This window comes from Taudactylus pleione, unplaced genomic scaffold (genome assembly GCF_031769625.1).
Source record: "Taudactylus pleione unplaced genomic scaffold, aTauple2 ptg000018l, whole genome shotgun sequence".
In the NCBI taxonomy this organism is placed as follows: domain Eukaryota; kingdom Metazoa; phylum Chordata; class Amphibia; order Anura; family Myobatrachidae; genus Taudactylus; species Taudactylus pleione.
In genome coordinates, this window is record NW_028284420.1 from 3702620 (window position 1) to 3717336 (window position 14717).

At 42.3% G+C, this 14717-nt stretch overlaps 1 protein-coding gene across 2 annotated transcripts in view; it reads left to right on the forward strand.

The window, feature by feature from the left end:
* The first annotated feature begins 939 nt into the window (after positions 1 to 939).
* The window catches only part of SCN4A (sodium voltage-gated channel alpha subunit 4), a 254865-nt gene continuing 241087 nt past the window's right edge, over positions 940 to 14717 (forward strand). For both annotated transcript variants that reach the window (XM_088442412.1, XM_088442403.1), the window contains exon 1: positions 940 to 1022. The gene's annotated coding sequence lies outside the window, so the exon portion shown is untranslated. The remainder of the gene's footprint in view (positions 1023 to 14717) is intronic.

A 14717-nucleotide genomic window follows, 5' to 3' on the forward strand; every position in this document is an offset into this window, starting at 1 on the left:
GAAGAGCATTGGCGCCCTCCCCCCCATTTTTTAAATAGGGACATAAGATAGTGCACCTCAAAAAGGGCCATGGCCTCATAGGGAAGAGATAGGGGAGGTCAGGAGATGCTGGGAATAAAAGAGGAAGTTACAAGTGAGAATCGAATTGAAAGGCCCAAACAGTGCTCCTTGCCCTGCGGTGCCATGGCACAGGTTGCACCGCCCTAGTTACGGCCCTGCCAGGAGTGACAAAATGTTCTGTTCCTAGACTTCACTCTTAATTTATGATCATCATCACCTGTGTTAAAACATCTTTCCTATCAATTAACTAATTCTACACAGGTGACAGCAATTAGAAATTATGAGGGAAATAGAGTAACAGAGTATTTTGTCCTTCCTGGAATGGGTCATGTTGGGAGGTATGACGTAATGATATGTTACATATGACAACTTGCTAGTGTTAATAAGTCTAACACACATTAGTAGTAGTATTAAAATATTTATGGTCAGTACAGTTTTGCCATGGCTGTATTTTCCAAGCACCTACAGTACCTAACATCCTTTCAAAGGGAAGCGCAGAAATATTGGTAAGTTAATTTAATTTATTAATTTGATACAATGTCTAGAGTATCAACAGCTTTAAATAGGACTTTTGTGCTTGACATAGAACTACCAAAATATTGTAAAGAAACCACAAACCAGTGGAATTGTACTGACCAGTGAGCAATTTACTACACCGTCTGTATAGATGCCCATAGGATCACCAGGATCCGCATGACAGCATGTGAAGCTATACAACACAGCCCTTCTCCGAGCACATACTTACATGTCATATCATTGGCCAAGTAGGGAATTAATGTCCGAAACCTGAGAGAGGCAAGTTTTACCTGAAGAGTTTGTTAGATGCTCAGATTTCAGGCGTGATCATCTGACATCAGCTGCAGCTGTCCTGGGAGCAGTCTTTGGCTGAGACTCTCACACTCGGGAATAGTCTGTGCCACTAAACTTCTCTCCTTGAGGATTTCTCATGTGCATCTGACAAGGTAAATGACACTTTTCTCCATTAATCTATATAGCCAGTGCCCTGTTTCAGCTGAATGAGAATTTAGTGACAATTATTTATCTCCATTGGATTATTTAACCCTTTAAAGTTTCTTCTGTCTTAAATGTATGAATTCTTAGCATACTTCTACTTTCTGCATATTTTCCTTCATTTAAGTCACAAATGCCTTTACAAACAATTTTTAATTTTTTTTAATGAAACCAGTAAAAGTTACTGATAATACAATGGACCTGCATGGGATTGAACAAGTATATTTCTTTAAAGGACATTTACTACATTGAAATTTGCCATTTCTGATAGATGTATACAGTTAACCATTATATAACCTTGAATAGATTATTCAGACCCCATGCTGTATTATTGCAAACTAGTCAGAACATAGTGTTTGGATTGACCATGCTGTCCTTTAATAGAGGAAGTGCCATGTATAATTGTAGGCTATATAAGGTGCAGTATAAGCTTAGAGAATGGATTCTAGTCAACGGCTATAAAAAAAAAAAGTTATAAAGTACATTAAAGTAACAAAAATGTAACATCAGTTTCATCACAGAAAATGGGTTTCTTCTACAGGTTGAGTCTCCCATATCCAAATATTCCGAAATATGGAATAATTTTAGCATGACTGAGAAAGTGAAACCTTTGCTTTCTGATGGATCAATGTACACAAACTTTGTTTAAAGCACAAAATTATAAAAATACAATATAAAATAACCTTCAGGCTGTTTGTATAGGGTGTATATGAAACATAAATTAATTTCATGTATGTACACAAACTTTTTTTGATGCACAAAATTATTAAAAATATTGTATAAAATTACCTGCAGGCTGTGTGTGTATAAGGTGTGTATATAACACATAAATGCTTTCTGTGTTTAGATTTAGGTCCCATTCCCAAGATATCTCATTATGGTATGCAAATATTCCAAAATACGGAATATTCCGATATTCAAAATACCCTTGGTCACAAGCATTTTGGATATGGGAGACTCAACCTGTATTTCCATTTTCCAATGAATATACTTTGCTAATAATTCCAGAGAAATGAAAAATACTGTGAAAGGTATGTAAGTTTTTGTACATGGAAAATACGAGGCTGAACTTCCACACCCGAGGCCAAGATTGTGACATTAAAGACATTGATTTATGAGGAGACAGTGGGCATAAGGGACAGGCGAGTCTCAAACCAATATTGTCAACAACCTTGTAGTTTACAACCGCACTGTTCTAATGTATTAGATGTTTTTGTTCTGCGCTATACTAAAGAAGAAAAAAACACAACAGAACTTTAAAAATGTGGAATAAGAGATCTTGGGCATGATCCAGAGGTGGCCGCAGCTGCGTCTTTATGCCGCAAATGGTTCTGTTGGTACTGAGTGGTGCTGACCCGTCTCATCGCTGCACTGACGGTCACACCATCCAAGCTTGCAACAGCCTTATCGCAAGTGGAATTTCTACATCTGAACATGGCGTCCTGCGGCAGCGCTACTGACTCTTTAGACTTTTGCAACACCCCTAATCCCCGTCTGCCTAACCCCCTCTTTGTTACCTCCCAGGAACGCTCCCTGAAATCCACATTTCTTGCATCCAAAGTTGTTCTGACTCCCAGCAGTAACCTTCGTGACGCATACACAGTGTGACTCAGACGCTTGCGCAAATTTAAAACATCGACCAACTGCGTGCTGCATCAATAATGTGGCCACCTCTGAATCAGTCCCATTAAGAGAAGAGCTGTGTGTGTGTATATATATATATATATTTTTTTTTTGTTGTTTTGTTTTTTACTGGAACTGGGCTTGCAAAGCTAAAATACCAGTTTTTGTGGATGCATCTTGAACACATTGCCATGTGAATAATAACTAGCCACTTACTATTTGTAAGTTACTACCAGGTGCAAAGGCCAATGTGAAAAGAAATGCCATAAGTGCGTTGGTTTAGCATAAAGAAGCTGGAATGAATGTGAAGTTGTATCATAATTTTGGATTAGTGCTGTGGAGTTGTAGACTAACATGGGTTGTAGACTATTTTGTATGTTTTATTTTTTTCATGGCAATGACCTTTTCTATGTATGGGATTAATGTAATCGCATTTTAAATCATGTATATCATGTAATGGATTTTTGTGTGCGATTTGTTTTTTGCCCTGTACCATTAGATGGTAAAAAACAACCCATGTTGGTAAAAAATAAATAAATAATAATAATAATAACAGAGGTTATTGTCCATTTTTACATGGGCTTTAACTTTCATATGATTCAAATACAAGTTATGGTAATTTCTGCATATCACACACTTACTTACAAAATCCAAAGCCTGCTATCCCACTGTCTCAAATGGTGAGCTATATATAAAGGAAAATAATATGCTTACAAGCCAGTTTCCATTAAATTAATTAGGAATTGATCAACATATCAGTATTTCAGAATAAATTATATCACATTAATTGGCTACGTATTAATAATCGCGGTACTGTAGCGATCATTAACAATCCAACTCGCCGTGAACATTTTCATTTTTAATAAAAATATACCGACCATGTACTATCAGGAACTCGCAGGGATAGTGGTTGCGGTAACCGCTGTCCCTGCGAGCTAAATCCCCGGCATTTTGGAGTAGTCTTTCACTGAAGTGAAATACTTCCCCGGGGGAAGTTGACACTGCGCATGCGCACAGCCATGAGTGGATCTATAATGGTTCCAGGGGGGCCCCGCAACGCACACCCTGTACCCATAGCATACTTACCTCTCCAGAGTCCCATGTCGGAGCGGGGTCTGGTGCTCTAAAAATGACTGGAAAATGTTGTATGCTCAGTACAGGGAAAATGGCCGCCCCGGCCATTTTTCCGGTAACCTGTGCATACTCTATAGACTCTGGAGGCACTCTAATGCTCAGAGTCTATAACTCCGGCGCTGGTCACGCACAGCTCAGTGCGCTGCCGGCCGCCGGACAGAGAGGAGGGGGCCCGTGTCGGAGACTGCACACTGCCCCCTCCTCTCTAGAAACGCCCCTGCGCACAGCGCCAGCTTCCGGGGTCGGACAGGGGCTGCGAGGGGAGATTGAAAGATCTCACTCCTTCCCTTGGAGACTCCTTAGACAAACAGTAGTTTACACCATCTGAAGATGGTGTAACCTACTGTGGCTAAACTCTGAAAAGCTTTGCTTTTTGGAGTTTAATACATAGGGGACAGATCGTAATCCCCATTGATAATAATGGGGACTGTGATCTGCAGTACTAATTAGCACTTTGCAGGAGATTTTGGTGAAATCTCCTGTACTGTGCCATTAGTACAGAGGATGGGATGTAGTTATGAGACCTTGCAGTCGCCAGTCTCAATCTCGGCACTGTAATCCCGGAAAGGGTTTTAACATAGGCGTCGAAATACCGACGCCTATGTTAATCCCGACAGGACGCCGGACCAATTGTCCTCTGCCGGGGGTGAGTATACACTTAGCCGGGGACAGGGAAGTTAGGTTTAGGGACCCCCTGGAGGAATTAGGCACCCCCCGGGGAAGGTTAGGGGATGGGGGGGTTAGGGTTAGGCACCACTAGGGAGAGGTTAGGGTTAGCCAACCCCCCGGGAGGGTTAGGTTTAGAGGGGGAGGGGGGGTTAAGTTTAGGCACTAATAGGGGAGATTAGGGTTAGGCACAGCTAAGGGAGGGTTAGGGGGGTGGAGAGGGGTAGGGATAGTATACTTACCTGTGCTGTCGGGATTTTCAGCCATCGGGCTGCCGGCGACGGAATTTGAACTGCCGGGCTGAAGTCCGGAGGTAATTCAAACTGATTCCCATACGATCGATACAGAAACTGCAGTTTCTGCATAATTTTATGTATCATTTTATGTCAAAAATTGCTTTATACAGTGGCCCCTAAGGGGTCTAGCTTGATGAGCGAGAAAATTGGTTAATACTTTCTCTCACAATCAACTCCTGTCACTTTTCAAACAGCCTGTAAAATGTACAGTAAGTTAGAAGCTAATTGGTTAGTGCTTTGGGGCCTATTCATCAACACTAAAATAACGTTTTTAAGGACATTTTCCTTAAATAACGTTATTTTGGTATTCATGAACAGACTTAACACAGGAGATATCACAGATATCTCCTTGCTAAGTCCCCCTGCGTTAATTTCTACACTCCCCATACATTAGTATGGGGATGTGGAAATTATGGTATTCATCAAATTCCGAAAATTATCAATTTTCGGAATTTGATGCAGTTACTATTCGCCACTGTGAGGTGGCGAATAGCAGAATCCACTAACCTGTATCAGCGTGTGCAGGTCCCCCGACGAGTCCCTCCGGCGCTCTGCTCCGTCCTCAGGCTCCGGAGGCTGGTCTGTCATGTGTGCTCCCCAGCAGAAAGTTTAGAAAAAGAAAAAAAAAATTTTTTTTTCTAATCTGTCATGTGGTCTGCAGGGAAACCACATGACAGACCAGCAGGACGGAGCCGGAGGCTGCTGCGCGGACAGGTAAGTCGGGGGGGGGAAGGTGAGCGGAGGGGGGAGGGGGGTGGGGGGGGGTCGGGGGGAGTAAGAAACTTACCGCATCTGTAGGCAGTGCTGCGCATGCGCTGGTTTTACAGATGTAACAGCGCATGCGCAGCACTGTTTCCAGACGCGATAAGGTAGTGTAGAGAGGGAAAAGTATCTATTTCCCGAAAAGCTGTCATCGCAAAAATGACAGCTTTTCGGAATAGATACTTATGGAGAGGTGGAATGATGAATTCCACCTATAATTAGCTAGAACTCCATGAGAGTTCTAAAGCTAATTATCTCCATTGAATTTTTACGTTTAATGAATAGGCCCCTAATCTCTTACGATTCTCTCTCTCTCCAGTCTATGATAAATTCCCCCCTCAGACCTGTGTTGGGCTTGTGGCACCAGAAATGCAGAGATGTCTCTCATTTCACAATCCTGCTACATGTTTTTCTTATGCTAGCCAGCATAAAAAAGTATTACATTTATATTCATATCTATTGGACATGGTGGATAGGGGGGGTGAGTGAAACATCGACATGTTATGTAATGCTGATATAGCGTTTTATACAGTTAGCCCTAAACCTAACCCTAAACCTGTCGACATTCACATTGTTAACATTCATATGTCGATATTCTGAATGACGACATAATGACTACTTACCGGTTAATGTTGTGGATGTTGCAGTAAAAGAGGACTGAAGAGATGCTGTGTAGGCAGGAGAGAGCAGCTTAATTTCACCAGAGGAGGAAAAAGAATAGGCCCGTTAGTGATTTTTTTTTTTTTTTTTTTTTTTTAGGAACACGTCTGGTTGCAAAAATGTGCTTTGTTTTACTGTGCATGTGTAGTAATTCAATTTGAATTTAGAGTCACATCATACAACAATCTTCACCCCAAATCAGGTGTGAAGATGTAGAGATTCATTATGGTGAACATCATAACATATCGTTAAGAAAGTGTGCTACTTTTTGAAATTAATTAAATAAGTAAATAGAACACCTTCCCCTCCACACTGAAGTACTAACCCCTGCTAGCATTGAGGGCCTGATTAAGACCCAGGCGCTAAGAAGCGTTCACTCGTAGCTGGTCGATGTTCGCATTCTGAGCATGTGTATGCATCGCAGTGCGCATGCGTGAACCAGTGCGAGAGATCGGGAAGTGTTCGCTCGCTGCGCATAGACAGCCCAGCAGAGTGAGTGACAGGAGAAGCCGCTTGTGGGTGGTGACAGGGGCTGGGCATTAAAAAACGGGGGAGTGGAGGTGCGAACGCAGGCGTGTCTGAGCGTCTCATACCTGTTTCAGAGGCGTGCATAATTTAGAGGCAGCGTCATAGTACACGTCACCTGGTTGTATTTCACACTGAAGTGCCTTCTGTGCTTGAGGTAGGGTATAGTCAACCTCAAGCGCTGCGTTCACTTCCGATGGTACCCGATGTACCGATGGTTGCATACACTTCCTGGAGATGACGTGCGTAAGTGGGCATCTTAAGACAGGCTGGTGGGTGTCTGCATACACAAAGTGATCGCACGCCAAGACATAGTGGGCGTGTTTATGCCTTGCCGTGTGATTGCCTGCCATGCCGTCACTTAGGTCTGAATCAGGTCCTGAGGCTCCTCCCAACTCACCTAGATGGTGGGGAAACAATACAAGTACCAGTCTCTCTAATCAATCCCTGGAGTATCTGTTCCAGACAGAACTTCTCTCGCCCTCTCTGCAGAATGGCAGCAGCCCTGTTTCAGAGTTTCGCTTTCGGCTGGCATACACAGCCACAAGACCTGCAGAGGATAAAGGGGCATATTTATGAATCATTTGGTTTTAGACCCGCTTATCCCAGCAGTAAGAAATGAAGGATCACCAGCATTTATTAGAAAAACACATACAGGGACAAAGGCTCAGATAGAAGCACGTGCTTGCGATGTGTTAGAAGTAAAGTGTTTGCTATTGTAATGCGATCACTTTACTTCCGGGGATTGGGACCTGGTCACCGTACTGCGCATTCATGGTCATCTCCAATATATGGTGCAGTCCTCCTTACAGACATCATAGGGATGCTTATTAATTGCGGGTACCCACTGAAAACACCTGTAAATATTTTCTGATAAATATGCCACAAAGAATGAAGTAAAAAGTACTCTTCAGTCCTTTTCTATGATTTCCAATCCTTAACAGTCCAACAGGAGCCTTAAGTCTTAAGCCGGTTACACAATGTTTGTACCTGGCCCGGCCGACCCACTATGGGATGAATAACTTATCGTGTGGTCGTTTGGCCACACGATATGTCGTTCACCAGCTGCATCAACAACCATGGGGGTCATTCATCAAATTGATATCAAATATCGTCTAGTGTGAAGTTTGTGAACCCACCATTAGCCTGTTCTCTCTTCCCGCAATCTACATCTCCCTTTTGGTCTCTTGGCACCTTTTTTTTTTTTTTTTTGAATTTTGGCAAGCTTCCCTCTGTGAGGAACTTCTGGTAAGGAACATGGCCAAAGCCTCAATATGCCATGTGGCGCGAGATGCTGGCACAAGTAAGCCGCGCTGAACAGTGACTCATTCTTTAAATTTGCGTCTTAGAGGCAGCAAAGCACCACTCAATCTGTACCAGAGATGCTGAGCTGCGACTTTACCTGCACAGTAATTAGTTGTAACTATGTAGAAAGTCGCACATGAAGCACAAAGGAACTGGGCAGTGAACATTTTTTTACAGCCACTGTATCGTATCACTTTGTATACAGATTCAGGCTCATTTGCACACAGATGTACAAGTGTTGCATAATAAATTAACTAGTGCAGTCTCCTAAAGCGACTTTGACTCATCCAATTTGTTTATTAGTGTGACTAAGATGGATATTCAAGTAAAAAAGTTTCTCGCCATCTCCAGCAATAGTGTTTGAGGACACACTTGTATCCTGGCTGTTGGAGGCAAGTATAATGACTGGCACAGTTTTACCATGTTCACATCAAGCTATGATTAAAATGTATCTTGCTGCAGCCAAAATTGTACACAGTATTCTGAGATCCTCGTAGCTTAAGATATGTGCTACTCAAAATGCTTATTAGACCACAATTATGTATTATGTGTATGTTTGAGGTGCAAAAGTGCATGCCTTTTGAATCAGTCCCTAATTGTGTAAAATAAATGTAATCCCTGTCATATACCTAACTGGTTTTTACATATATTTCTTAGCATTGTGGACCTACTGAGTCTCAGTACCTTAGACTTCATTGTTATGAATATTGGTTGAATTCACTAGGACCCATTAGCATTACGAAGACACAAGCCAACCAAGATTGATGATTCCTAGTGAATTTGTTTATATTCTTATGAACAATGGTTCTCTCAAATTGGCTTTATAGTATTTGTCAACATTTGAAATGTTGACCGTGAAAATGTCATCAACATAACGTCCTGAGTCACACACATAGTAATTACTTAAGATTTCATAGATTATGATTGCATAGTAAGGAAAAGGAATAGTTGTATGTTTTGTCCCTTAAATATGGAAACATACTGCAATATTACACTATCAGACTAGATATTAGGCATATCAGATAATTCGCAGCGGCAGTCTGGCTAGGGGGGATCTGTAATTGTGCGCATGCGTAGTCTCGGCATTGTATAGTGGGAGGCGGGATCACAATGACCAAATCGTGCTGTCATCCCCCCTTCCCTCGCAGCACCCACCTGTGCACCACCACATTCCCTGCCATGCCACCCTGTAGGCAAGTATGATACAATTGCTTGACGCAAGAGATGGATGGCCAAATATTGTCCGATTCGGCCACATTGATCAATGACTGATATAGTTTGTGGTCTTTTTAGGGAAGCCAAAATAAATATATGTATCTGGCATATAACCTCCGAAAATGAAGTTTTAGGAGGTTTGACCACTTACTACATATGCACTAAACTCCGGAATGCAATGCATTCTGGGGATTGGATGTGGTGCGCAACGCCATCTTTAGATGTGTTGCCCAATAGAAGCCTATGGGCTACTATTCGCAAAGTGCTGTGAGAGGGATCCAATCGTTTCCCTCCCAGCACTCGCCATGGCGCGTGTGTCACTCGACTCATGTGTAGAAGGACTTCTTGATAATGCACCTCGGAAGTCCTATGGCAAAGGATAGCTCTTACCTGGAGAGCTGTCGTTTATGACTTTTTTTTTTTTTTTTTATGCATGCCGGCATGCATACGATGAGTGGTGGGTTGCATCGCATGCTAAATGCGATGTGTCATGCATCCCACCTATAGTCCTATTTCAGGTAATTTAAAACTTATGGGAACTCTCCTGTGAGAGCCAAAGAGGAAGGAGAGGTTACTGGGGAAAGCTAGTTTAAAACCCCTTTTATTCTAAAAGAAGTTGCTGGTTTTTGAAAAATACATCAATAGATGGTTGTCCAACCTCTTTCCATGCTTCTCCCAGACACCGGCTGTAACTGAAATGTAAGTTAATATTCTGTTTTATACCAAAATAATTCTTAAAAAAATTTACAGTCTCTGGGGGTGATTCATTTGTTTTGCTGGCGCGCAAACGTAATGGGTGGCCATCGAACAATTCAATTGTTCCCCACCATAGGGCACTAGTGCCGCGTGTGCGTACCAAGAATCACCGGGTTTAGTTGCACAAAATGGCTAAACCTGTCTAAACTACTGCTTTGGGCACCCAACAAGCTGACTTATCACACATTTCTGCTCGCCAACTCGGAACACGGCGAGCACAAATGTGTGCTCCTGCGGCAATTCACACCCAAACGAAGCAACATTTGAAGTGCTCCCTCGGGCGCCCAAAGAAATAGCCATGGGCCCAAACAAATGAATCGCCCCCAATTACTGAGTGTCTATTCTTGTTCTTTTTTTTATCTCAAACATTGTGACTACTTTATGTCATATTAAACTCCATTTAATTAATTTGTTGTGTTTTTAAACCTATTCATACTCTATGGAAAGCTTGATTATTTTTGTAATGATGCGATGTAAGATAGATATTGTTAGTGCTGTATAACAGTAGATCTGAGATAAGTAGGGGCAAACTAAAGACAGCCCAGTCAGAGGTACATAAGGATGAGTACCAGATATGAAAGAGGGGATGTTAATCATTATAATTTGATTAAACCTTCACAAGTCATATTGACTCACTCCAGTTGGGTCAAATTTATCTTCTAAATAAAAGATAAATAATAACCACAACAACCCTACCGACAAGTCAGAGAGATGTTCCTGCTCAGCAGCAGGCTGGGGCCGATTGCAGATTGTGATGATGTTCACAACTGAGCCAAAACATGTTTGGAGATGAAGTGATGCTGAAGCTATATTTATAAGCGAATATTAGAAAAGTTCCATTTATAGATGTGCCCAAAGGCAGTGTGAGCATTTAGTAATGGAAAGCTGTAAGCCATTTTTCTTGAATCGTAGGCCTATACAATAGATAATACAGTGCATAGGGCCTGATTCAGAGCCGCTCGCTATTTGCGGTCGTTCGTTCTAAAATAAGGGGTGGCTATTCAAATGAACCGTTTGCTAATTGCGGTCTGTTCACGCCTCTAAGTCTGAACGAGCGAGCAAAACTTGCGGTTGTAATTTTGAAAAATACGCCCCCTGGCCGCTCGCATCCTACGTCATGTCCGCTATTTATTAGATTAATCGAGCACATCAAACAGCGTATGAACTGCTCGCTATTCTTGTGGCTGGTTTTTTCAACCGCTATTTTGCGATCAGTTCGGGGTAAAAAAAAAACAAGTGACGTGGTCAATGACGCTGCTGTATTAATTATGCACTCCCTTAAAACGCCCGTTTTGACCTTTAAGCACGCCTGCGATCGAATTCCACACCCCCGTTTTCAAGCACCTTCCCCTGTTACCACCCACATACGCCTCCTTCTGTCACTCAAAATAGCAGGCATTCGCTATATAGCGAACAAACGATTTTCGGCTGCACTGACTGGTTCGTGCATGCGTATTACAATCCGTATGCATGCGCAGATGTGCGAACATCGCTCAGAACGAACGAGCGGCCGCTTACGAGCGGCTCTGAATCAGGCTCATAGTATTCAAAATAAGATTGCAGAAAATTTGCTGTATTCACTGGATTTTTAAATGTGATTTGAGAAGTACAGAGTATATCTGACTTCTGTGTTAAATAATGGTTGCTAAGGAAGGAGAGAAAGGGGCAGTGACACTACGGGAAAGCAGCCAGTTGTGGTATGATTCAGTAGTAAAGAGAATGTTAACTGGCTAATATTTTTCTATAAAACGCTCCATTTGTGTGGGGGGGTTTATAATTGAATTAAGTCAACAACATCCAATACAATTTGTTTTTCAAATATTTGTTTATTGAAAGCAACAAAATAGTTGGATATAATGCGAAAACAAAACAAAGCGTCAGTATGTACATGATAAAATTCTGAATTGATGTCAGTGCTCAGTAACGCACAAATTGATGGAGCAAACGTCAATAAAAATATCAACAATAAACATTTAGGAGGGGTTGAGGCCAACACAATTTTATTTGCTTTTATTTTTTTTTAAACACACAGCTATAATATTATTTTTTTATTTTATCACTTATAACTTATCGGTCATCGATATATCAGGATATCTAATGTTCACTCTAGGTGCAGGGTGCTGATCAGTGAGGAGGGAATATTTTAATTTTGAAAACAAAAAGTACGGTGGTCGCTCACATCAGCTTAATGACATTGCACAGGTGCTTGTAAAGGGCGAGGTTTACACTGAACTACAGAGGGAAAAAGAGGGATTTTCCCTCCAGCACACTGTAGCAATATCAACAAAAATACTTGAACCCTACATAATAATATAAATTCAGAGGTATTAGTTACATACATTTGCAAATATATGAATGGCTAAACCTGTCTAAACTAGTGCTTTGGGCGCCCAAAGAGCTGACTTATCACACATTTCTTCTCGCCAACTCAGGACACAGCGAGCACAAATGTGTGCTCCTGCGGGTATTCACACCCGAACGGAGCAACACTTGAAGTGCTCCCTCGGGAGCCTAAAGAAATAGCCATGGGCCCAAACAAACGAATTTCCTCCAATTACTGAGTGTCTATTCTTGTTCTTTTTTTATCTCAAGCATTGGGACTACTTTATGTCATATTAAGGTCAAAATTTTAGATGTGATGTATCGCTATAACTACAGGAGCTGTAGCGATTCATTACATCTGAAAATTTGCCATCCTCACTGATTAGCACCCTGCACCTAGAGTGAACACTAATAATCGATCTGAGCATAACAACTTTGCATTTCCCCAGCGGGTGAGGGGGCTGAGGGCTGCTTCATTTACATTAGTGTTGGGCATTAAGGCGCTCATTTGTTAATAAACATTTGTGGCTTAAACACTCGTTTTCGTGGGGTAACGGCAAATATTTAGTATCCCCCAAATGTATGACAGAGGGACCGCAGCAGATACCTCCAATACCTGCTGCAATTCCGCCATTCCCACCTGCAGCCGCAACCCCTATAGGTTTCTATAGGGGATGCGATGTTGCCATATTTACCAAATTACCCCTGCAGGTACCACCATGTCCGCTGTAGCCTGTGGGTTACATGTCGCAAGAACTACCGGGAGAGGATTCTATAGGCACCCTCCCCCGGCAATGACCGCGGCGCATGTATGGTCTGTAAACCAGCACATGCGCTGGAGTCCCGACACAGGAGTAAAGAGACCCATCGCAGGGACGGGCTACTTTCATAGCCACTGTCCCTGCATGTGCTTTTTATTACATCTGGGCGGTATTATCGCATACTGCAATGAGTTCATGGGTGCCAATTCGCCCCCAGATCGCATTGCAAATGCGGTCAATAATTAGTGGGACCCTAAGAATGTGCAACCCTAATAGTAAGGGTGAGGATCTGTAGGTATATGGAAATCCAGTTTACTCTTTTTCTTAATCAGCACTGCTCCCCAAACACTTTAGCCTGTCATTCAGGCAGAGGCTTGGGGGAACTCCATGCGGTATCGCAGGACCCGTCCTGCACATGCGTAATACTCTTGGGTACTTTATGTACTAACTACCTGGTTCACTGTACAGTCACATATGCTAGATGGTAATATGGACTAGATCTGGCTTAAGTCCTATACTGACCACACCGTGAAGTCTCTTCATGTAGAATATGAAGTGACTACTGAAAAATATCACTATATATCGCATCACATCAATGTGAAGTTTAGTAGCCATTCATGTAGACTTACCTGTCCGACGTCTTCATGCGCTATCCGGCTCCTCCGCGATCCTGGACGCAATGAGAATACAGACTTATAGGGATCGCGATATGTCTGTATTTTCACTGCACATGCGCCGGCGTCCTAGAGCTGCAGGTCTGGTCGGACCTGCTGCAAAGGACGCTGGGCAAAAGGGGGCGGAGCCGGTGCTGGGCAGACAGCAGGGAAGAATGCAACTTCCCTGCTCTGTTCGGTTTGCAGTACAGATTACACTATCCTCAGATGGCGAATCTGTACGCAGGAGAGGCTTTCTGTTCCTTTATGAATTGCACTCGCCATGTGAAAGTATGGTGATGCGATTCATACACAAAGCGGGGGTTCCGTCGGAGAAGAAATACCCTTCTCCACAGTAACCCCCTCTATGAATTGACGAAAGCAGTGAAAAGTCCCGTTTTCAGCTAAACAGGACTTTTCACTGCTCTATGAATAGACCATGTCTCCTTAGTATTCAGTGTGACAGGTAACCCTGAATTGTGATTACCAACGGGGCTGGGTTTTTTTTAGACCGTTTTGTGATACCTATAGATATATTTAATTTTCACCTGTTTGTTTTTAGGAAACTGTACATACCATAGATCTCCCTATGCTATTATATTGTGAATAACAAGACTCATTTATGATACTTGTATCTCTTGCCGAGAATCTGGCCTCTGCAATGTTTTTAAAATATCAGGAGCCACCGAACTCCTTGCACGTGAGGGATTGTCTACTCTACACTAATGTAACTTTCTATCAACGTAGGCAGCAGTCTCTCTCTCATCTGGCGTCCTCTCTTCTGAAGATAGCGGCATCTCTGTGTTGTACTTTACTTTTGAGAAACCAGAGGCACTAAATATCCCTATTTATGGTAAAATCAAATATGCATTAAGGTCCAAGTTTTAGTCATTTAGTGTCTAGATCCTGTCTCCATACTATTGAGTGGAACAGGACACACTGATTTGTGTTTGTGATCGTGATTAATA